The sequence below is a fragment of the Bufo bufo genome, chromosome 2 (assembly GCF_905171765.1).
Source record: "Bufo bufo chromosome 2, aBufBuf1.1, whole genome shotgun sequence".
NCBI classification, from domain to species: Eukaryota; Metazoa; Chordata; class Amphibia; order Anura; family Bufonidae; genus Bufo; species Bufo bufo.
The window spans coordinates 767,647,056-767,671,672 of NC_053390.1; the positions used below are offsets into that span (position 1 = coordinate 767,647,056).

A 24,617-nucleotide genomic window follows, 5' to 3' on the forward strand; every position below is an offset into this window, starting at 1 on the left:
TCAGACCCAAATTATCGGACAGATAAGGGATTAACTTTTTTTTGCAGGGTAGTCAACGCGTTTCGAGGGCTGGATTGCCCTCTTCATCAGGACTGTATATACTTATGATACCTTGATGTCTCCGTTTTCACTGCTCCTTTGAAGTTTATGTAAAATTACAAATTTATATTTTGCATGAAATTTTCTCTAATAATACGGTTCATAAGATCACAACACTGCATGCAATTACTATGAACAGCAGGGGTCTGCCTGTTGCTTCAAGTTCACCTAGTTAGTAATTTTGTTTGGGAAATTGCAATGCAATTACTGCATCTGAATCTGGGTTTTTGTTATTGTCTGGCCTTGCCGGGTTGATTAGGGTGGAGTGCAGATTGTTGACTCTATTTGTATCCAGGCTTCATTTCATTCTCGTTAACAGGTAGGCATAGTGTTTGCCATTTGCAAATCCCTGATCTTATTCTATTTAAGTGTGTTTTCTGTATATTTGTAGTTACATACAGTTTAGTGTGTAATGTGTTTGAGAATTGTTTGTTCTAGTGCTGATGAATGGTCCTGGTTGGGTAGAAGCCAGATAGGATCAGTGCAGTACTGTTCTATTTCTGTTCACTGTCCTTCGTCTACTCTCTACCTGTATGTCCTGCTTGTGCTATCCACTCTATTGCTGGATCATCTCCCCCTTCCGTGATCCTCAGCTCATTCACACGAACGTGTGCTGCCCTTTGCCGTATTGCGGATCCGCAATACACGGGCACCGTTCCGTGTGCATTCCGCATCACGGTGGTAGACCCATTCACTTCAATGGGTCCGCAAATCCGTGGAGATGCGGAATGGTGCGGAACGGAAGCACTACGGAGAGCTTCCTGGGGTCTCGTTCTGTACCTCCACACCGCAAAAAGATAGAACATGCTCTATCTTTTTGTGGAACAGATCCATGAATGGGTCCCCGATCCCCATGCAGCTGGGCCACGGTCGGTGCCCATGCATTGCAGACCGCAATATGCGGTCCACAGCACGGGCTTCACATGGTCGTGTGAACAAGCCCTTAGATTCCTGTCATCCACTGAGGAGTTTAAGTGTCTTGTTCTGTGCCTGTATTGAGATGTGCTTCATTTATATGGTTTTTTCAACCACCAGGTTGCTGTACCGTTTCACTCCTACTGTCAGTCCTAGGTTTATCTGGGTACCAAGAGCCACAGTAAGGATGTGGGCAAGGCGACTGGTATAGGTCAGGTCCAGTTCTGCGGTCTTATGCAACTGATATCATTGCAGCAATAAGTTGAAGTGATATGACAACATTGAGCTCAAATCACAAGGAAGTTAAAATTGCCAGGGATTATGGTGATGTGACCTCAGTCTACTCCTATGTCAAGTAAAGTCATGAAAGACCAGCCGAACTGCTGGTTGAAAGACCGACTGCTGCAAAAAGTCCAAATTAGCCAGATTATTTGGTGACAGTCTGGAGCTAGTTCCCTACATTTTTTTATCAATAATCCATAGTCATTTTTATTTCCACCTAGATTCAAGGGAGTGGCCCATCTAAGACATATTTCTAGGAAATGTTATCAATATCAGATACGTGCGAGTCCCACCTTTGGGACCTGCTTCTATCTAGAGAATGAGACCCCCAAAGTGAAGGAGTGCACACCGGCCATGCACACTGCTCTCTCCATTAATTGCTATGGGAGTTTAAAAAATAGCATGCTCGCTTGGCTATTTTCGGAAGTCCCATAGCAGTGAATGGAGAGCTCTCTGCACAAGCGCGGCCACCTCTCTATTCACTATTCTATTCACGGCTATGGGACTGCCGGAAATAGTGGAGCCAGCGCTCGTCTATCTGTGGAACTCCCATAGTGGTGAACAAGGGTGGCCATGCAGGCGTAGTTGCTCTCTTTTTACTTAAAGTGAATGTGTCATCAGAAAATGACCTATTGTTTAAATGGCATTTTTATGTTTAACATATTTTTTAAGAATGTTTGATGATGTTTTAAATTTTCCATGTCAATATCTATATTTAAACAAAAATCATAAAACTAATTTCCCCCCCCCTGACCATTAAACCTGTACAGATCATTTTACTGCAGTTACCTGCTAATCTGTCATTCTAATCCTGCCTGTAATGATATCACCTTAGTGTATAGATAAGACAGGATCCACCATTCACAATAGGTGGTTGTCAGAGCCTATCTATTCTTTCCTTGTACAATGATCTCTGCACAGGTCACAGAGCTGGCCTAGAAAACTCTCCCATAGAAGTCAATGAGGTCCCTTCCAGATCATTGTGTCCATGGCCTACGTGGCTTCCGTGAAATTAATGTTCTTAATTCGTTCTAAATGCTGTTAAGAACAGTTCTCGCAAGATGACCGCTCCCATAATCATATCCCAGAATTAAAAAAAAATCTGCAACCCGAAAATAAAAACAGATTAGAAAAAAGGAGATGTGTTACTATCTGGTGTTAACTGACAGATGACATTTTTGGTGCCTCTAAGGGGTCTCGTTCTGGTCCTGTTGATGGCATATCCTAGCGATATGTGATCAATACCACTATGGGAATGCCCCTTTAAGTGTTACTACATGTCTATTGGTAGCCACTGCCTTATTTTTTTAACCAAAATTGTTGAATATCCATCTTGACAAGAGACAATCCATCATAAGACAAATTAAAGTAAAAATGATGGCTGCTAACGTTAGTTTGAATTTTGCAGCGAGTGGCATATTATTTATATCTCCCTCTTTGGTGGAATTGAATATCCCTGATGTAACGCCCCAGAGTGCCGTTACCACCTTTGCACCTTACTACTGTCTCCTATGGTTAACCTAACGTCATCCTATGTATTAATTTACAGGTCTTGCAAAATGTGTGTTCATATTTCTTGTTATGTAACTGTTCAAGTGTAATATGCCTGGTTCACCTGCAGATGGCGGCATAAATGGCAGAGCTATTTTACCTAGAATGGAACCTTTCTTTCCATTCTAGCTCTCTCTAAGAGAGGGAGGGACTAGTTAGTGAGGAGTTAGTTCAGCTTCCCCCCTGCTAGGGGAAGGCAGCAGGAACCTGTCCCACTTGGACGAGCCCTGTATGGGCCAGCCAGAGCATCTTGAGCTCTGCTGGCCAAAGCCCAAAGCCCCTGAAGCCAGGAGGTATAGATTCCTTGGTATTAATCTAGAGACAGACCACAAGAAAGAAGTTACAGCCGGCAGCTAAAGCTAGGTTCCATAGCTATCCTGTTAGCATAGCAGAGCCGGAGAGCAACAGATGTAGCAGAGAAGAGTTTGTCTGCCACAGTTAATGCCAAAGCCTGCTGGAAACCAAGACAAATCCTGTAAATAGTTTTATCCCTTTTCTGCATTAGAGCTAACGCCTGGGGTGACACGTGCAACACCATTAAGGGACATTTAGGTCACCCTACACCACTCTGGCATTCCTACACCTGGGTAGCAATGACAGCATCACTAAAAAGGGGCCCTATGCCCTTGTTGCTTAACTGCAACTGGCGCCACAACAAAATAAGTTATTTTCTTCCCTCTTAAAGAGACCCCTAGCGGCGGTGACTCTGAATTGACAAGTATTTTATGCAAATACCATAAAGGGTAATATAGAGAAGTTTAATAGCACTTTACTGTTCTACAGAAATAAGATAATATACTTCTTATTTTGGTAACAGGGTAACTGGTTCTTGTACGAGCGGTGACACATTGCGCCATGGTGGCACCCAGCCGAGGATTTGAATTCTTGAATCCTTTAAGCCTAAATGCTTTCTTGTTGAGGTATTGTGCTTAGTACTGTACGTGCGAGGAAAGTCTAATTAGATATGTGAAGGTGGTGAAGTGCAGATTATAGCAGATTGTGTTCAAAAGCTCAGTGTGCCGGGTGTTTGTTAAGAGGGAGAAATTTCTCCTGCAGCCAATTGCTTTCCTTTACATTATTTGAAATTTTATTTAATTCCAATAGGAAACCTTCTTCAACCTCACTGTACAACCATAACTAACTAACAAAATAATAAAAATAAAAAATCTATTCTTAAATGCATTTGGTGCTGCACACTTTATCAATTATGTATTCTTCATGTTACCTAGCTTCTTAGCATATAATACTTCATAAAACGTTATTGTATATACTCATAGGTTAATTTATAGGCAAGGATTGAGGCCTATTCCCCTATTAAAAGGGTTTTACAGGAGCAAAATATTGACCTATTGTCAGTAGGTCATCAATAGAGATGAGAGAATTGAATCCACCAAAGTGAAATTTCAGGATAAATTCGATTGGCCGCAAAGCCGAACTTCCTCGTGCTTCGTGGTAGCGAATCAATTTAACCTGAAATAGAGTAAAAAAACTAAAATAAAGTCATACTTACCGCCTCCATTTGCTCGCAACGGGCTGGCTGCCGCCATCTTGATTAAAGATCTAAGCCGAAATCCCGTTGGCCGGCGGGATGACGTCATCTTGGGCCACGTGAGATTTCGTGGCAGATCTTCAAGCAAGATGGCGGCGGCCGGCCCGTTGCGAGCAAATGGAGGCGGTAAGTTTGAGTTAATATATTTGTTTATGTTAATTTTACACAGTTTTTACACTCAGATGTCGCGATCATGCATGTACGCGGGATCTGAGGGGTACAATGATAGGGAGCGGCGCTATCGCAGCTCCCCGTCATTGCACCCGCTACTTACAAAAAAATGGGCTTCGTGATGAAGTAATTCGTCACAAAGCAAATTTTTTGGTAAGATTCGGCGAAGCAGCCAAATCGCATTTTCTAAAACTTTGCTCATCTCTAGTCATCAACATCAGATGGTGGGGTTGTGACTCCCAGGACCCCTGACAATCAGCTGTTTGCAGTGGCGTCTCTAGCTTTCAAATTTTGGGGGGGGCACACTGGGGGCCAGGACAAAAGTAGGGGGGGCAGCTTTAACAACGATACATTTACACAAGTACGCTTAGAAATGCTGCGATACTTTACCCAATAACTAAAACCGCAACAGGGAAGAAAAGTCCTGCTGTGTGTGGTTTAAAAAAAATATATAATAATCACTCAGATTTCAACATGTCCTAGCTGCCTGTGGATGACACTTTTATAGGGAGGGGGATCTGTGAATGACACTGCTATGGGGGGATCTGTGGATGCCACATACCGTATATAGCATCTTAGGCTATATGTGTCATCCACAGATTCACCCCATGACAGTGTCATCCCCATTTCCCCCTCAATAACAGTGTCATCCACAGATCTCCCTCCCTGCCTCTCACAGGAGTGTACATTTGACATTTCTAAACTGTGGCGGATCCAGAGCCTGGTCTCGAGAGGGGCACTTCCAGATTATTTTCTGTCACAGAACAAGGGTGCTTATAGAACAGACTACACAGTGTAAAGGTATACTGTACATTGTGTGGCAGAGTGTAGCGTATACTGTACATTGTGTGGCACAGTGTAGAGGTATACTGTACATTCTGTGGCACAGTGTAGAGGTATACTGTACATTGTGTGGCACAGTGTAGAGGTATACTGTACATTGTGTGGCACAGTGTAGTGGTATACTGCACATTGTGTGGCACAGTGTAGGCTATATGTGTATAACATAAACATATTTCACATGAAAACTTACAATTACTTGGTTTGGCCCTTGGGGATCTCGGACACCACTTCAACACTTTGGCCGGGGGCTCGGCGGAGCTGATGTTGTGCTTTATCCTAATGAGGAAGATTTCATAATAAGGATTTGGAGAAGGGGCAGAGGGATAGCAGAGCAGGGAGAGGCTGGTGCTGCCACTAGGGGGTCATACCATGGGGGAGTAATAAAGCCCACCATAATGTCCCCCCAGAAGAAATAATTCTCCTTATAATGTGACAATGCAAAAAATACCCCCTTGTAATGCCCCCAGTTGATCTAATGTCCCCATAGTGCCCCCATAATGTGCCAGTATAAAATACCCCTATATAGTGCCCCCAGTAAATGCCCCCATAGTGCTCCTCTCCCCCCTTCCTCCTAGTGCCCCCCATAATGTATCAGTATAAAATGCCCCATATATCGTGCCCCAGTAGATGCCCTCAGTGTCCCCCATAATTTGCAAGTATAAAATACCCCTTCTAAGTGCCCCCTGTAGATGACTCCATAGTACTCCTCTCCCCCTTCCCCATAGTACCCACCATGTATCCCAGTATAAAATGCTACTGTACAGAGCCCCCCCCATATAAAATACGCCTTCTTTGTGGCCTCAGTAGATGCCCTTATAGTGCCCCATCACGTGCCAGTAACAAGAGCCCCCCATCACGTGCCAGTAATAAGAGCCCAGCCCCCATCACGTGCCAGTAATAACAGCCCAGCCCCCCATCATGTGCCAGTAAAAAGAGACCAGCCCCCATCACGTGCCAGTAATAAGAGCCCAGCCCCCCATCACGTGCCAGTAATAAGAGCCCAGCCCCCCATCACGTGCCAGTAATAAGAGCCCAGCCCCCATCACGTGCCAGTAATAAGAGCCCAGCCCCATCACGTGCCAGTAATAAGAGCCCCCCAATGTTCCAGTAACAAGAGCCCCCCATCATGTGCCAGTATTGTAATAAGCCCCCATCATGTGCCAGTAATAAGCCCCCCATCATGTGCCAGTAATAAGCCCCCCATCATGTGCCAGTAATAAACCCCCATCATGTGCCAGTAATAAGCCCCCCATCATGTGCCAGTAATAAACCCCCCAATGTGCCAGTAATAAGCCCCCCCAATGTGCTAGTAATAAGACCCCCCCAATGTGCCAGTAATAAGCCCCCCCAATGTGCCAGTAATAAGACCCCCCAATGTGCCAGTAATAAGCCCCCCCAAAGTGCCAGTAATAAGCCCCCCAATGTGCCAGTAATAAGCCCCCCCAATGTGCCAGTAATAAGCCCCCCAATGTGCCAGTAATAAGCCCCCCAATGTGCCAGTAATAAGCCCCCCCAATGTGCCAGTAATAAGCCCCCCCAATTTGCCAGTAATAAGCCCCCCCAATGTGCCAGTAATAAGCCCCCCAATGTGCCAGTAATAAGCCCCCCCAATGTGCCAGTAATAAGCCCCCCAATGTGCCAGTAATAAGCCCCCCCAATGTGCCAGTAATAAGCCCCCCAATGTGCCAGTAATAAGCCCCCCAATGTGCCAGTAATAAGCCCCCCCAATGTGCTAGTAATAAGACCCCCCCAATGTGCCAGTAATAAGCCCCCCCAATGTGCCAGTAATAAGACCCCCCAATGTGCCAGTAATAAGCCCCCCCAAAGTGCCAGTAATAAGCCCCCCAATGTGCCAGTAATAAGCCCCCCCAATGTGCCAGTAATAAGCCCCCCAATGTGCCAGTAATAAGCCCCCTAATGTGCCAGTAATAAGCCCCCCAATGTGCCAGTAATAAGCCCCCCCAATTTGCCAGTAATAAGCCCCCCCAATGTGCCAGTAATAAGCCCCCCAATGTGCCAGTAATAAGCCCCCCCAATGTGCCAGTAATAAGCCCCCCAATGTGCCAGTAATAAGCCCCCCCAATGTGCCAGTAATAAGCCCCCCAATGTGCCAGTAATAAGCCCCCCAATGTGCCAGTAATAAGCCCCCCCAATGTGCTAGTAATAAGCCCCCCCAATGTGCCAGTAATAAGCCCCCCCAATGTGCCAGTAATAAGCCCCCCAATGTGCCAGTAATACGCCCCCCAATGTGCCAGTAATAAGCCCCCCCCAATGTGCCAGTCATAAGCCCCCCCAATGTGCCAGTAATAAGCCCCCCCAATGTGCCAGTAATAAGCCCCCCCAATGTGCCAGTAATAAGCTCCGCCAATGTGCCAGTAATAAGCCCCCCCAATGTGCCAGTAATAAGCCCCCCAATGTGCCAGTAATAAGCCCCCCAATATGCCAGTAATAAGCCCCCCAATGTGCCAGTAACAAGATCCCCCCTTATTGTGCCTGTAAAAATATTGCAAAAAAAACCCAAAACACTTATACTTACCTCCATATCAGCGATGCGATGCAGGCCTCTTCCGGCCTGTGTCCCGCGTTGTATGGCTCAGGCGGCGCGATGACGTCATCGCACCGCCTGCGCCGGCTTCTGATAGGCTGCAGGCACTAGGCCGGCAGCCTATCAGAGGAAGGGGAAGGGACACGCCTCTCCCTCCCCTGCACCGCCGCAGCACAGGCAGATTACTATGGAGATGAGCGCAATGGAAGCGCTCATCTCCCTGTACCCGACTGCGGCAGTGCGGCGGCTCACTTGGGGGGGAGGCATTTTAGTTGGGGGGGCACAGCGTGATGTAGGGGGGCCGTGGCCCCCTCTGGCCCCCCCCTGGCGTCGCCACTGGCTGTTTGATAGGGCTGCAGGCAGCACATGTTCTAACGTTGCAGCCTCCTCCTTGGTATTGTGGGACTTGCAGCCTCGTCCTTGGTATTGCGGGATAGGCATTAGGCTGCAATAGGTCATGTGACCAATGAACGTGGCGTCACTGGCCTAGGAAGAGGCCACAACGCTCAATGGAGTGTTGCAGCCTTTTCACACAGTGTGGGTGCTGGGAGTCAGGACCCCACCGATCAGATACTGATGACCTATCCTGAGTATAGGTCATCAGTATTTTACTCCCGGAAAACCTCTTAAATAGCCAAATTAGAACTACCATTATTATCTATTCTGCACTTTTTTGTCATTCTCATATTTTTCAAATACCTATGAATAATTAATAGTAGCAAAGAATAATGCATTGGCTTCACATTTACATTACTTTATAAGAAATGCATAAAATATATTTGGGATGTGATGAGCATCACGCTGTGTACAATTGGTGAATTACTGCCTCAGTGGATGGGAAATAAGCCAGAATGAAAATGGAAGTTCCCTGCTATTGCATTGCCTCCCATTCAGCGACTTGGGAGGCAATTGTGACTCTCAAACTGCTGACCATGCAAATAATGCGGTCAACCAGTGGCACTGAGAATGAATTAGTATTACTAATAACACTAGGGTAATATCACTTAAAAACATTTCCCTCTTTAAATATTCAATGGAAATATTTTCCTCCCACGACCTGCTCAGCCTCTGTTTTATTGTTTTCTGTATCTTTTTATGGCATTGTCATTCTTTTTGTTGTGGTAATTTGTGCAGGATAAATCAGTTATGGCAGTGATACATACTGAGACAGCATATTCTCAGTTAGCATCTACTTTACTACATTACCCAATATCAACTGTATATGGAGTGAAGTCTACTGCATAAACTATAACCCAGTCTTGAGCCAGAAGACTAGGCACCTGCAGTGAGCCTCTGAGGAGCTGGTGCAGAAGATGGGAGTGGTAGTGGCCCTGAAAAGATGTTGTGTCACAGTGTACTCCCTCAGGTCTTCGCTCCCTGGGGTTCGGTGCAGTGAAAACGTGATGTGAAAGGATCAGGCAGACGTAGAAGAACAACAATTTTTTTTTTTTCACTGAGTGAAAAGGATGAGTTATAGTACATCCAATTATCATCTGTACAAGGCGCAATGTCTCTATCCCCAGCTGATGAGGTATGGTGGCAAGTAAGATGGAAGAAAACAGCACTCTAGAGTAGTCCCTCTCCTGTTTTCCCTTCATTAATAGTAATAAGCTGGCATTTGTGGCTATAGATGTCATCTTGTGTGACGTAGTCTTTTGAGTGTGCCTGTCCTGACCTGTGGTGATGAGTGTCTTAACTTGTTATCCCCTCACCTGCAGCAGAGTTTGTATAGCTGTAGTGCTGTTAATTCTGCTGACTTTAAATGCTGTAGCTTGCAGATCCCCTGTGGGCTGGGACTCGGCAGCCTCCCTGAAATAGTGGTCTTCACAGCAGAACTATATCTTTAATACGTTGATCATTGGAGAAGGTGGAGTGGTCCCTCACCCTAGACTTGCCAAGCTAACTCTCAAATAACTCGTTAGAGTTCCCTCTCCTGGCAGGAAGCAGGACCAGCTCACTCCCACCGAGACAGGAATAATGGGATGGAAAGTTCCAGTCCTAATGCAGTGTCCTGAAACACATTGTGTTTCATGTAAATTGTGCTTGTATATGAGTTCCAATAAAGTTGCATAGGGCGGGGGAGGTTCTAACAAGCTTCCCAGGGCTGACTCCGCCCTGCACATAGAAGAGAGGAGAAGGAAGTGAGTGTGTGTGATGTCTGAGGACAAAGCTGCACTTCAGCCGCCATCTTGGAGAGTTATAAAAACTCCAAAGTTAGTTCCATGTACCAGCCCATAGAAGGGAAAGATCACAGAGGAATCAGGCAACCTTAGAGAGGGAGGGAGAATATTGGCAAAGGAAGGTAACTGTCGTTTATCAGGCTCTAGTCTACTTTGCATTAGTTGGATTCTAAGCTACAAGCTGCCCACCATAACCAAGGACAGAAAGGCCATGTGTCAGAATATAGTATTCCTAGAGAGGATACAAAAGTATATGATTATACAGTACAGCAGAGATAGTACATCCCTCCAGCCTGGAGAAACAAGGGAGAAAAACTGATTGTCATAGAAAACTGCCCCTTATGCAACTTCTGGGAACTAATCTGAATCACTGCAAAAGCTGCCTTGCTGTAAATGACTTTTGCATATGTTGATGACCTTTGGATCAGCTTCAGTAAAGTACTGGGAGTTTATTAAGAAACTTGGTCTCCTTATTCCACTTCATCTCCTAATTGCACCTCACGGTGCTGGCATAACGAACACAGGGGCCCAGCCACCAAAGCACCATAAGCATACCCACTACCATCAAAGGCACCTCAACTTCCATCTGGCTGGTGTACCCTGCAATAGAGAGTGCCCCGGAGGATATAGTGCTGTCTTCCTCATCACTGCACGCCAACCCAGGGAGCTGAAAAACCGTGAGTACGACTACTACCCCCATCAGCCCACCGTGCACTCACATACTGCCCCTGCGGTCCAGTCCGCTGCACTTATACCAACCATAACTTATCATTCCTGAAACATACGGCAGATACATAAAACATACTATGATGTTACAATAATGTACGGCTGCAAAATAAATGCATTGCTTATGTATGCCTGGAATGTAAGCCCTCAGAATAAATTCCTCTGGTGGGCTAAATGAACCCCAGTCTGATATTGACCACATAGTTTTTGGAAGAAAGCTAATATTGTATGGTGGCACTGTAGGGTTCTCTTCTTGGTGCTATATGGAATGTGGGTAGCATTAAATATGTCCACTCTCGGTGGGAAATGTTATTATTGATAAAGTGGTCTTTTAGTTGTCACTAAATGTGATCTTTGTGTTTTTCACTCTATATTTTTTTTGATTATTTGATCAGATTTACAGTGTCTGCTATGAGTACACTCATAAAAAATGATAATGTTAAGGGGGAGTGTAAGTGTCGGGCCAGTATGACTATGTATGTTCATAAGTATTCATGAAGTCTCCAATATCATGTATAGTGTTGATCACGAATATTCGAAATGCAAATTTTTATCGTGAATATCGGCACTTCGAGAATTCGCGAATATTTAGAATATAGTGATATATATTCGTAATTTTGAATATTCGAGATTTTTTTTTTACTCAGTACACATGATCCCTCCCTGCTTCTAGCTTGTGGGCCAATAAGAAGGCGGCAATATCTTTGACTTTAGGAGTAGCGTTGATTGCGAATTTTCGCAATGCGAATTTTTATCGCAAATTTTTCAATTGCCGATTTCCGCAATCAAGAAAATAATGACTGGAGATAATGAATTCTCGAATATATGGCGAATATTCGCCCAAATATTCGTGAAATATCACGAATTCGAATATTGCCCCTGCCGCTCATCACTAATCATGTACTGTATATCCATAAGCTTAAAGTTATCATCTATGAAATTCTGCTTTATGTTCGCACAGTGGATTTTGACACAGTAAAAACCCACCACATATTCAGCAGCAGAATCCTACACTGTTTTTACTGTGGTTTTTCATTTTGTGTGCCCAAGACCTGGTTGTGCTTTAGCCCCACTGAGCAGACACCCACTGGCACTTCCAGTGTAGTCTGTCTGCACAACGCGCCCTTCTTGGCACAGTCGCATCTTTAAACCACTGGCCACGCAGGTGGCAGCTCTGCCTCCCGTTGCAAACAATGGGAGGTGGACACCAGTGGAATTTAGACACATAAATTCTGCCATGTGAATGGGCACTTAGGGTATGGCCACATGTGGGGGATTTTCTGCTGCAGAATTTCTGCTGAGGACTTTGCTGCATTTGCGTAGCAGAATTTCCAGTGCAGACTTATTACGGATTTTACAGTGAATTTGCCATTGAAATTACCCCATGCATCGCAAAAGGTGAAACCCGCAGTGGAAGCCTGAAGCATAAGCTGACATGCTGTGGATTTAAAATCTATACCACTGTTCAATTTAGGGCTCTGGCTGTTTGTCCACCGCATCACGGATGCAGACCCATTCACTTGACTGGGTCTGCAATCCAGAAGCTGCAGTGCGGAACGGAGGCACAGAACCCCGCAGAAGCACTACAGACTGCTTCCTTGGGTTTTCAACTTGAGTGGGTCAGTGATCTGTCCGCACAGCAAAAAAGTAGTGTGCAGCGGGCTATCACAGATGCTAGGGGTCTCTTCTACAGGTGTTATAAGAGTTTTTAGAGTTTTTGTAGTGACGCCAGTTGCATTTCAGCAACGAGGGACTGGGTCCCCCTAATTAGAAGGTGATAGTGGTACCCAGGTGTAGGAATGCCAGAGTGGTGTAAGGGTTGCCTATAGTGTCCCTTTAGGTGTGGCTTTACACTTGTCATGGTGCTCCTATCTGGATATCCAGAACCCCAAGCGTGGTAGTCCGAGGCAGTGCAAAAATGGTGAACAGTTGTGGAACGGGTTGAATGAATTGAGTCCAGACTGGTATTGAAGTAGTTAACAGCTTTACTTGAATAAACTTGCATCGGGAAACAATCCTCAAAACTTTATCTTGGTTATCAGCAGATTTTGGTTCAACTTCTGTCTAGCAAACGCAATCAGCTCTACTACATCTGTACTCTCTCAGCTCTGCTATGTTGGCTGGATTAAATAAGAAATTTTCCTTTCTGCTGTCTGCTTAGCTTTCTGTAGTCTGACTCTGTCTTTATTTTGCTCTGTATCTTTGTCTTTATCTGCCTTTATTTCAGGGAATCTGTCTTCCCGACTTTTCAAGTTCGCTTAGCTTGGTTTTAGGCAATGCAAGCCCAGGAGGGGACATGCAACCATTAAGATCTCACAGGCAAGGCCTGTCCAGACAGGACAAGGCCTGCTTCCTTCCGCCAGCAGGAGACGAGCTGGACCTCAACATTTCCCCAAGGGGGGTAGGCTGGAACTCACTCTTACTAGCTAGACTGAACTAACTACTCCCTATCTAGAGAGGTCTGGGATGGACCAAAAAGGTTCCACGCCAGGGAAACTAACGCTGCCGTTGTTCTGTCATTCTGGTGGACCTTATCGAGATGTGAATCTCCTCTAGCTGATCTCACACCCCCGGAAATCCACCAATCAGCAGCCTCACACACAGTCACACACCCCTGAAAATCCTTCAATCACTATCCTGTAACTTTTTACTATCTGCATGTTCTGACACGTCTATATTAAAATACGAGGAGACGCCCAGGACCTGCCCACATTTGCATAATGCATGCTTTCTATAGAAATCCACTCTTCTTATCTCAGTGCCCTGGGCGTCCTGGGCATCTCCTCGTATTTTAATATAGACGTGTCAGGACATGCAGATAGTTAAAAGTTTCAGGATAGTGATTGGAGGATTTGCAGGGGTGTGTGACTGTGTGTGAGGCTGCTGACTGGTGGATTTCCAGGGGTGTGAGATCAGCTAGAGGAGACTCACATCTCGATAAGGTCCACCAGAATGACAGAACACCGCCATATGCTGGTGGACCAGGCACATTACATGAATACAACAGTTTCATAGGAAAATACATGTACACATTATGCAAGATATGGAAAAAGATACACATGATGACACAGGATGCACCATTAAAGATAGCAGAGGGGTAAAAGAGTGGTAATGCCCCCTAGCGGCAAGTGCATACAACCCCATAGAAGCACTCCGTAGGGCTTCCATGCCTCCATTCCGCACTGACCCACTCAAGTGATGCGGGGTGCACACGACCGGTGCCCGTATATTGCCCGTATATTGCAGACCTGCTGTGCATGAGGCCTTATAGTGTAAGGGTGATGTTACGCTGGCCGCTTTCAGTCCCGAACAAGCGCCAATGATCGACACTCATTTTTACATGGCTCAATTCACACTGAATGGGGGACAAACAATACTTATTAAGATCGTTCCTCCCCCTTTTAGTTTGCACATTGTCTGCAGCACATCTGGACTTCCCCTGTCCACACAGGGTAATGTGCTGCCAACAAACGACTATTTTTGGAGGCTGGTTTAGACGTTCTCGGGTTTGTCAGATGACCGTCAGCACATTTTCACGGGCCAGTTATTGGGAATGAGGGTTTCTGTTCTCAATTATCGGCCCATGTAAAAGGCTCTCAGATTACAGATATTAGGACTTTCAAAATATTCACAATTTGTCATATTGAGTCCACAGTCGTTGACGAGTCTTTAAGCAGCAGTTTAGAGCTATTTCCAGACTTGAGAATATCCTTTTACGTTTTGATAGCCGGCATAATTATTCTAATTAGGCAAAATATATGAAGTGGTTTGAGTGCATTTAATCAATAGCCACGAGAAAGGCAGCAGGCTCCAGCAGCTCTTGATGTGATAGTTTGTATTTGCCAATAGAGCTACCCGAGAGTACAAAGCTATTAATCTCAAGCAATACCTTCAGTATGGAAAGAAGATATTCAAGGTGTTGGCCACCTTGGTACCCTTTTCCCACGAGTGCTGTAAATGGACCTATAAGCCACTTACTCACATCCTGTTATAAGAGAATCTGTAACAATGTCCTCATATGTGAAGTTTCATCCCCTTCTTCTGTACAGTCTGTTCACTGGTTGTACAATATTTCCATCCAAAACATGGCTGCTCACGGAGAGTCAAGTAACCAGACCTGTCCATCATCAGCCTCCATAACACTGCGCACAGCACTGCGCATGCCATAGTTTCCACTGTTGTGTGGTTTTATTACTGTAGCATGTACTGTATGTGAGTATCGCTTGTGTCCATCTTGTGAATGGCATGCGTATGGCTTGTGCTTGGCGCATGTGCGGCCTGTATACAGTGTATGAGTGACACATATGCCGCACATGGATTACGTGCACACTTTTCATACGCTAATAGTGTGCACGTAATCCATGTGCGGCATATGTCCAGCATGTAAGTAATGAGAGGTACATGTGCAGCGTGCCAGTCCGCAGGGGTAGAAAACGTGAGGTTCACGGTGGGCGGGAATGTACATACAGTTCATCGGTTACTCACGGTTTAGCAGACGCCTCCGTGGGCCAGCAGTGCAGTGAAGGGGAGAACAGCACACTCTATTACAGGGGTGGTGATTGAGGTGCCCTTGATGGTGATTGGGTTTCTGAGTGCTTGTGCGACTGGGCCCCTGGTTTAGGTTTTGTCGTGATGCCAGCACCTTGATGGTGCAAAATGTTGAGAGTGGTAGTGGTATGGAGTTAGAAGAACGAGGCAGGTTTAAATCCAACTGTAAAATTTACTATAACCAGGTTCTTAAAAACAGTTTACATTCAGTAATAATACAGTCTCTGGTATACATGCAAGTTGGATGTAATGAATCCCAGTCACAGGCTGTGCTGGGGGTAATGTGTCAGGCTATAGTAGGTAATTATGTACTCACTGATAAACAGCTCTTTGCCTTGCTTCAGTCTCAGTTGAGGTAGTTCATCTTCTACACACAAGTGATGCAACAGAAATTTGATCTGTCCTTAAAGAGGACCTTTCACCGATTCTTACCCTATGAACTAAGTATACATACATGTGGAGCGGCGCCCGGGGATCTCTCTGCACTTACTATTATCCCCGGGCACCGCTCCGTTCTCCTGCTATGTCCTCCGGTATCTCCGTTCCCTAAGTTATGGTAGGCGGAGTCTGCCCTAACGCTGGCCAATCGCATTGCAGAGCTCACAGCCTGGGAGAAAATAACCTCCCAGGCTGTGAGCTCTGCGCTGAGATTGGCCAGCGCTAGGGCAGACTCCGCCTACCATAACTTAGGGACTGGTATCTCTGCCTACTATAACTTAGTGAGCGGAGATACCGGAGGGCATAGCAGGAGAACGGAGCGGCGCCCGGGGATAATAGTAAGTGCAGTGAGATCCCCGGGCGCCGCTCTACATATCTGTATAGTTAGTTCATAGGGTAAGAATCGGTGAAAGGTCCTCTTTAAAATAATGGTGAGGCTGCCAGAAGCTAATAAGTCCTACACCTAGATACAAAGGCGCCTAGAGCCTAGAATAATGGCTTTGTCCTTCCTTTGTCTTTGTCCAATTATAAACTTGACCAAGATTCACTTGCTACTCCAGAAGAGTGAATGGTAGAATAGAGACTTTTCTTCTGACCCTGCCTTCCTGGCTTAGTTCTGAGATACAACTATGGCTCCTCTGGGCTGTGGAGCCCAAGAGAAAGAGCTTGAGAGGAGAGGAGACCTCTCCTACCTCCTCCACACTCCTGTACTCAACCACTACATCTTCCCAACTCCCTAGATAGGTCTGAACTGTCCTATATATACTGTGGTGCTATCCCCATCTACTGGTCGATGTATGTAGTGCACCTGACAGCCTGGTAAAAAGGGATTTTACACAGTAGTACAATGCAGCATGAAATTACAAAAGATGGCAATAAGTTTTTGCAGTTCCCACATAAGCTAGTGGGACGCTGCATACCCCCTTTGTTTAATATGTGTCGACCTCAACACATTCTGGACGAAGTCTCCTGAAAAATACAAAAAAGACGAGCATGCAAAACAAGCATACACAGGAGCGTATCTAAAGGCTCACGGGCCCTGGTGCAAGAGTTCAGCTTGGGCCCCCATTCCCTTAGTGTTTGTTGGCAAGGGGCAGGGTAGCACATAGCCTTCCTGCTGCCAGAGGCAAACATTGAAAGGGCACCCCTCATGCCAAATTCTTGACCTAACCCCTTCCCTCTAGCCAGAGGTGTATATAGACCAGCATGCACTTTCTATAATGCGGCACAAGGGTCTTTGGGCCCCCTCAGGCTCCTGGGCCCGGTAGTGACTGCTACCTCTGCACCCCCTATAGCTACGCCCTTGAGCATACAGGTATAAATAACAAACAGTATGAAAATGTAGAGTATAGCAATATACTTTATAGAAAAACACAATAAATTATGTGGTTCACAACGCAAAATGGAATGTGGGACGGCGTTTTCTTCTGATCTTGCCGGTGACACAAATGGGCGTTGATCTCACAAACATAATATAAAGTCCATGGCAAAGTCTAACCAAGTCTTTAGTATATAAAACTTTTTAAGCGCAGCATAATAAGAAAAGTGCAAAAAGTCTGTTGAATTTGCAAACATAGGAATTGCACATAAACAAATCACAGAAGAATGTCTTTCTGGGTACGTGACTTAAACAGTATAATAGTCTTGTTGCTTAACCCTAATCAACCTGAAGAGGGAATAGGGAGGGAAAACTTTGCGCAAACCAGGCACAACTTGGGCGAAAACAGTGGTTATAAGGCAGGGAGTCCTGAATGTTAAAGGGCCAGCAGGCTGTGAAGTGGCCTAGTGAACTGCCACTAGCAGTGGTGAACTGGCATTAGTCCATACTGGGACAAAAGAAACATTGGCTCCAGTTGACAGTTATTGTACAGTAGAATGGCCTACAGGCCTACTTACAAATAGGTATCTTCCTCCTCTGGATCCTCGACCGGTACGGGCCACAGTACTCTACCATCAGGAGACAAGATCTGTATCCGGACCTCCATAGGTTCTACGGCATTCGCTAATATTTCCTCCTGAGTACGGATTCTGGACCGAGCATAGCACAATTTTTCTTTAACATGTGCAAGTTTCGGTGTAGCCGCCGGTTGCTCTGGCTCCTTTTTAAGAGGATCATGGATTTCCTGGAGTGCAGTCATCTGGTGTTGATTCTCCAGGTAGGCTTGCAGCTTTTCTTGCACCTCCAACTCGGCCCGCTGACTACGGTCAAACGCTGGGTAAGGATTGGCATTCCCCTCCAGCACAGTCGGCTGCCCAAAGATGTCGGGGCCTATAAAAGATGACTTCTGCTTGTACGTGGACCACACAGGCCATGATGGGAATTCGGACATACCCTCCAATTTCGCGGCGTCCGGTGTGCAGTCCCAATCTTCTGGTTCGGCATGCAATCTGGACACTCCTGTCGCGTATGGACCTCGCAGGCCCTCAGCAGGGGTGAACTTCACCTTCTCCCTGGGCACCAAGTTATGCAGATGACCCGGCAGGTAGTTCCGCTTCACAGACCGGCGATTCACATAAAAATCTCTACCGGTATCATGATCCTGTAAGAAGCCATAGCCCTTCTCCTTATGGAAGGCCATTACAGTCCCCGTTCTCCGTTCCAGTCTGGGCTGATTATCTTCCGGATGCTCAATCAGTCTCTTGGTGAGCTCCTCGAAATAGATCTTAGTACGATTAGTTTTCCTTACCGCGGTCTCACAAATTTCGACCATCAGAGCAGGCCAAAGCGGATTAGGTGAGGCAAATCCTCCTCGCGGTTGAGATCAGTTATTGTAGAATGGCCTACAGGCCTACTTACAAATAGTTATTCGCCCCCTTAGTACCCCCCCCTTAGTACCCCTTTCATTAGAATGCCCCCTTAGTGTCCCATTCATAGTAGAATGCCCCCTTAGTGTCCCATTCATAGTATAATACCCCCTTAGTACCCCCTTCACATTAGAATACCCCATTAGTGACCCATCCATAGTAGAATGCCCCCTAGTGCCTCCCCCTAGTGCCTCTTCATAGTAGAATGACCTCTTAGTGCCTCCCTCATATTATAATGCCTCCGTAGTGCTCCCTTTAGGGGGAGGGAGACAGACAATGTATGTGTGAAGAGCGTGATCGCTGGCCCAGTAGGAAGTTTGTAAGCACACCTATGGGGGGAATATGAGGTACAAAAGACAAATCTACTGTAGGAATACTCTTTTAATAAAAAAATTTAAAAAATGGTTTGCACAACATAGGGGAGGAATTTTGGACCATTCCTTCTTGCAAATGTGTTTCAGTTCATAAATATTTCTGCAGTGCCTTGCCTGCGCAGCCATCTTGAGGTCATGCCACAACATCTTGTAAGGCTTAAGATCAAGACTTGGCCATTCTAAAACACAAAACTACTTATTTTTCAACCATTCTTTAGTTGATTTACTTGTGTACTTTTGGGTCATTGTTTTGTTGCATCACCCAGTGTATGAGTCTAAGGCTATGGCTGCTGTCCTTACAATCTCCCATAAAATGTTTTGTTACACCTCAGAAACAATTCTAAAGGACATGTCCCCTGAGAAAGGACATGTCCTCTGAGCTGCCAGCTTGAAATAAATCTAGAAGAGCAATTGGAGCAATAAATGGGGAGATCTTTGGATCTATGTGAGGTACAGGGCTGGTTCTAAGATTGCTAGAAAAAGATTGTCATGTACTAAATGATATCTGATTTTCATTTGTTACGTTATTCGTGGGATAATCCCTTTAAGAATGGCTATAATGTTGTTTTGTTTGGATAGCAGAGGCGTACTTCATGGTGCCCTTCGATGAACAGCATTCTTATTCCGTTTATTTCAAATACGTTTTTATTTTAGTTTGTAGAGACTTCTGTTGGTCTTTTGCTGTTATCTTTGAGTTCTCTCACCTCTTTCAGGATTGCACATTGTGCTCTTGGAGTGATATTAACAGGACTCCAAGGGAAAGTAGCAATAGTCCTGAATTTTCTCTTTGTAGATAATTTGTCCAGCCACGAATTGATCTACACACCAGGTCTTTATCTATGCTATTGTAGTCTTTCTAGCTTAATGCATCTCTAAAATATATTTTCTGAGGTATGTTGAAATGCAAGTTGATTGCATCAAGGCATGGTTCCTACTAACCAAGGGTTAATAGAAAAAGTTGGGCCCCACAGCAAACTTTTTAATCAACCCCCCTCCCCTTTTTTTTACCAAAGGCATACATAGTGTGCTATACTCTGGGTCAGTACAAAGACAGCATTGCCAAATATGTGTAGTTTTTATGTTTTACTGCTTATGTATACTAATAGCACATAGCAGGGCAGAATAAGGACAATGTAAAATGTAAACTTTATTGGTGTTTGTCTGAGTGTGGTGCTAGTGTTTGGTGTGACTTATTTTATACTGTAATCCAGATGCTGGTAAACACCTGGGTCATGGCATCAATAAATGGCATAGAAGACATAGAAGGAGTAAATAGATGAGCAAGCAAAAAAAAAAAGATTGATGGTTCACATTGCACCTCTCCCTGCAGTCATCTACAATTATTACACTGTCAGCACCTGCTGACTGTTCCTCCTCTCGTCCTCCATGCTGACTGAGATAGGGGAAAGGCTGTTTTAACCTCCTCTATCTCAGGCTGTATATGACCAGGTCTTATTTAAAAAGCTGACAATCTAAGCTTTAAAACAAGACTGGAATCACGGTGTTAGCCACTATACAGCCCATAAATAGAACCTTTACAATTCTGGTCAAGAATGAAATATGCAGGTATTAATTGCAGATATCACTCCCATCTTATAAAAGCTTTATCTCTGGCTGTAAGCTGGCTCTGTCTGGGCTGTACCGGGTATTGTTGCTCAGCCTCATTGATTTCAATGGGGTTGTGCTGCTGAGAGCTCACTCGCAAACATTTCTGAAAACAGTAAACTCGTTTTCTTAATTTCAAACAGCCTACATAAAATATTGAAAGACAGATAGGAAGATATCAGTATGATTAGTGGAACATAGAAGATGGGTTCCATGGTAGAGAATTAGCTCATTATCTCTATATTATCTCCTAGTCGCAATATGGGACATCAGATAAGCAGAAATTAGAGAATGGACATGGATGGGTCTCAAATTCCAAAATGATGTATTGGTGGCAAAGCGGATGTTCCAATATTTGCTCATCTGCTTTTACTTGTATTTACTTGTATTTTACTTGTATCATCTGGTAAAACTTGTATTTTCACATGTATTAATATGTCTGAAAAATATTTTTTGTCTTCAGAACTGTTTTTAGTGTGTCTTTCTTTGCATATCCATATGGCTTGTTTTATGCATCATTTGCAATCCAGTAGAGATTCAGCTTTGTAATATCTGCGTGTCCTCTCTCATATATGTTCATATATACCTAACAGAAAAACAAAGAATCATCTTATTAAATAAACAGGTACTTTTTTTATGAAAATGAATGGAAAACTGCAACCACAGACAAAACAAGTAAATGCTTTGAACCAGGCGGAAAGCCCAATGCACAGAAATGATGTTTATGCAAAGCAGGTTTAGGTGCAACCTTCTAGCAGCTATTGTGTTCATTGAAGTCCAATAAAGAAGGGGAAAAAAAATCTGTGAGACATGAAGACAGCCTAGCGAGGAAGCAAATGCTGGTGAAATCGCTTCAGGAGAGAACCTATGATTTTGTAATTAGAAAGAATATTACCCTGTTACTCAACCATAAACTACCTTATGAAATATTCACAGAGGGTAAAGCGGTTCGTAAACATGGAGCCATAAAATGAGGGCAATTTCACTTAAATATATATTCTTTGGGACATATGATAAAATAGAGATATTTATTTTATATTTAAACCATCAAATGAGGAGCCGCTGGTGAGGAGTAAGATGTTCTCCAAGGCTTTAGCATCTTCTAATCAGATCATTTCCTTATTCTAAAGTAAAGGTGCCCATACCCCTTCATAGCTGTAGGCTGAGTGCTTGGCAGATAGTTGTCTCTCCTTACTCCCCCAAAAACATATATACGGTACTAGGACTTTCAGTTAAGGGAGAGGAGAAACTTGCTGCTGGACAGCTTTGTCGGCGGCTTATCTCCTGGAGGACCAAAAATCATTAGGCAATAAAGAAGAGCTATCCCCGCTCCTGACATGTCTCTTTTAGTTACTTCTTGCATCCCCCTTATAATAACATTTATGGATCATCTATTCTTATGACTCTATGTTATACCATTAGTTTATTATTCCTGCTAGAAGTTCTGAATGAAATATCTGCAATGAAGGTCCAGAAGGGTGTTACCAGTTGAGGATGTGTAATTTATTACAACTTGTAGCAGGAACAATAAAGGAATAGTACAACATAGAGTCATAAGAATAGATGTTCCGGAATTGTTTTTACATGGGGAATACAATTAGTTACTAAAACAGGCATCTCAGGAGAGGGGCCTTAAGTAAGGAGAACACATGAAATTCAATAGCCAAGATGATTAGCTGTAGGACCAACAATGGTATTGGTCAATTATTCCACTTATCATGTCGTTATAGGGCCAGTGGTACTCTGACTTTGGAACAACGCCTCCCTACCTATCTACCTACTACTGCTCCTTTATCACTGAAGACGCTATGCCTGCTGCCACTACTGTTACACCCATTGAACAATACACATTATACTGTAGCTAGAGATGAGCGAATTTCTTGAAAATTCAATTTGGCTGCTTCACCGAACTGTACAAAAAAATTCGCTTTATGACTAATTACTTCGTCATGAAGCGCATTTTTTGTGAGTAGCAGGTGTAATGACAGGGAGCTGCGATAGCGCCGCCCCGTCATTGTACCCATCAGATGCCACGTTCATACATGATCGCGGCATCTGAGTGTAAAATTAAGAATAAAAAAACATTCATTCAAACTTACCACCTCCATTTACTCACGACGGGCTGCCAGCCTCCATCTTGCTTGAAGATCTCAGCCGAAATCCTGTGCGGCGCAAGATTACGTCATCACGCCGGCTGGCTGCTCTGAATTTCGGCCGAGATCTTCAAGCAAGATGGAGGCTGGAGGCTGGTGGTCCGTCGCGAACAAATGGAGGTGGTAAGTTAGAATTTTTTTGTTTTTTTTAATGCTATTTCAGGTTAAATCGATTCGCTGACAAGAAGCACGAGGAAATTCAGCTTCTAGGGGAATCGAATTTATCCTGAAATTCGGATCGAATTCCAATAGGTGGGATTCAATTCGCTTATCTCTAACTGTAACCAAAAATTTAAAAAAAGGAAGCACTAGAAACATAAAAAGGATACTGAACTAAAAAGTTAAAAATGTGACACAGTGGAATATGCAGTCCTTTCTGATACAGAAGACAAAGGGGAAATGCTGTTAAAGGGGATCTGTCAGCTAATCTTACTATAGTTAACCCAAACCAAGGCTATATATGCAGCGTCCCACATATGTGTGTAAAAGGGACACTTTAAACATCTGCCTATTTAGTTAATGTATTTTCAATGTATGGTATTTCCTATTTATCAGGCTGGCATTATCATTACATCTTATTCACCCCTAGGTGGTACTGTCATTACTTAGACAGAACAGGAAAGGAAGTAGTTAGTCAGTGTGTGAGAGTCAGAGAGAGAAGAAGGAAGTTAATGGAGGAGAGAAACAGGCTTTATCCACGATGTAGCTACAATATCTTTCCTCCGGGACCTGATCAATCCTGGAGAGGACAAACTAAGAGTAGTTACAGCAGCTTAGCACTGGACAGTAAGTCTACGTCTAAATATAAAGCAAGCCTAGTGAAGGTTATAGCTGCGTCTGGCATATGGACTTCACACGCACAAGTGACCAAGAGTAACTTTCCAAGTTCCTGGACACGACTGGATGATTAAAGGCCATAATTATCCTATTTCACTAGAAGCCTTCCAGGATATAGTGAACCTGAATACTTCAGAAGAGCATCCTGCAAATAAGGTCGCAGAGAGTTTGCCTGCCACGAGGGAGAAACGCCCTTATTGGATAGCTCAAGATAAGTAGAAAACAGTATATTTAGTACATAAGTGCTATAGAAAGTGGACTTAAAGTAAATCTAATTATTCTTCGTCTGTAAATCTAAAGTACTAGAGAACTCCCTAACTGACAATTGCCTAAACCTGATAAAAGGAATACTACCAAACCTATTTCTGAGTCATCACTCATGCCATGCAAATAAACTGTATCTGTACTGACTACCTGAAGGCAATTGCATATAGTGCTGCCTAACACAATAAAAAACATATTATCTGTAATACTGTACTGCAAAACATTAATTTTGATTCATATGCAAATTAGGTCTCAAAGTGCCCATCGTGGATCCCAAGTACACCTTCTACCACAGCCCAAGCCGACCTACTTTAGGGAGCCCAGGCACACTTTCTACCAGAGCCCAAGCCACCCTACTTTAAGAGCCCAAGACTGCCTTTTTATTTGTTCCCTGTACCCCACCTTGCGCCATCAGTTTGCCCCTCCATTGCAACGTCACAATTCTCTCATCAACTCTGCCAGGAAGCTGTCTTACATTTAGAAGTGGCGCTGGATGCGGCGAAGTTATAGAGAGGCCAAAGAAGGTATAGAAAGGAACCACAGCACTCGAATCTTCAATCCAATCGTGTGTTTATTAACACTGAACCAAAGCAACGTTTCAACTTTACAAGTCTTTTTCAAGCTACCGTATACATGAATAGTGCAAGTGAACAAAACTTATACTCCCATCTATACAGGGATTGGTTAAGCAATTAAAAAAAAGAAGGTCAACCCCTCCCCCTCCTCAGTGTT

At 44.3% G+C, this 24,617-nt stretch overlaps 1 long non-coding RNA gene across 1 annotated transcript; it reads left to right on the top strand.

The window, feature by feature from the left end:
- Nucleotides 1-2,810: 2,810 nt before the first annotated feature.
- On the top strand, nt 2,811-24,410 carry LOC120991797. The gene is made up of 3 exons (XR_005776815.1): nt 2,811-3,005; nt 9,734-9,740; nt 24,400-24,410. It is a non-coding gene; the product is annotated as an uncharacterized LOC120991797 (long non-coding RNA).
- The last annotated feature ends 207 nt before the right edge of the window (nt 24,411-24,617 follow it).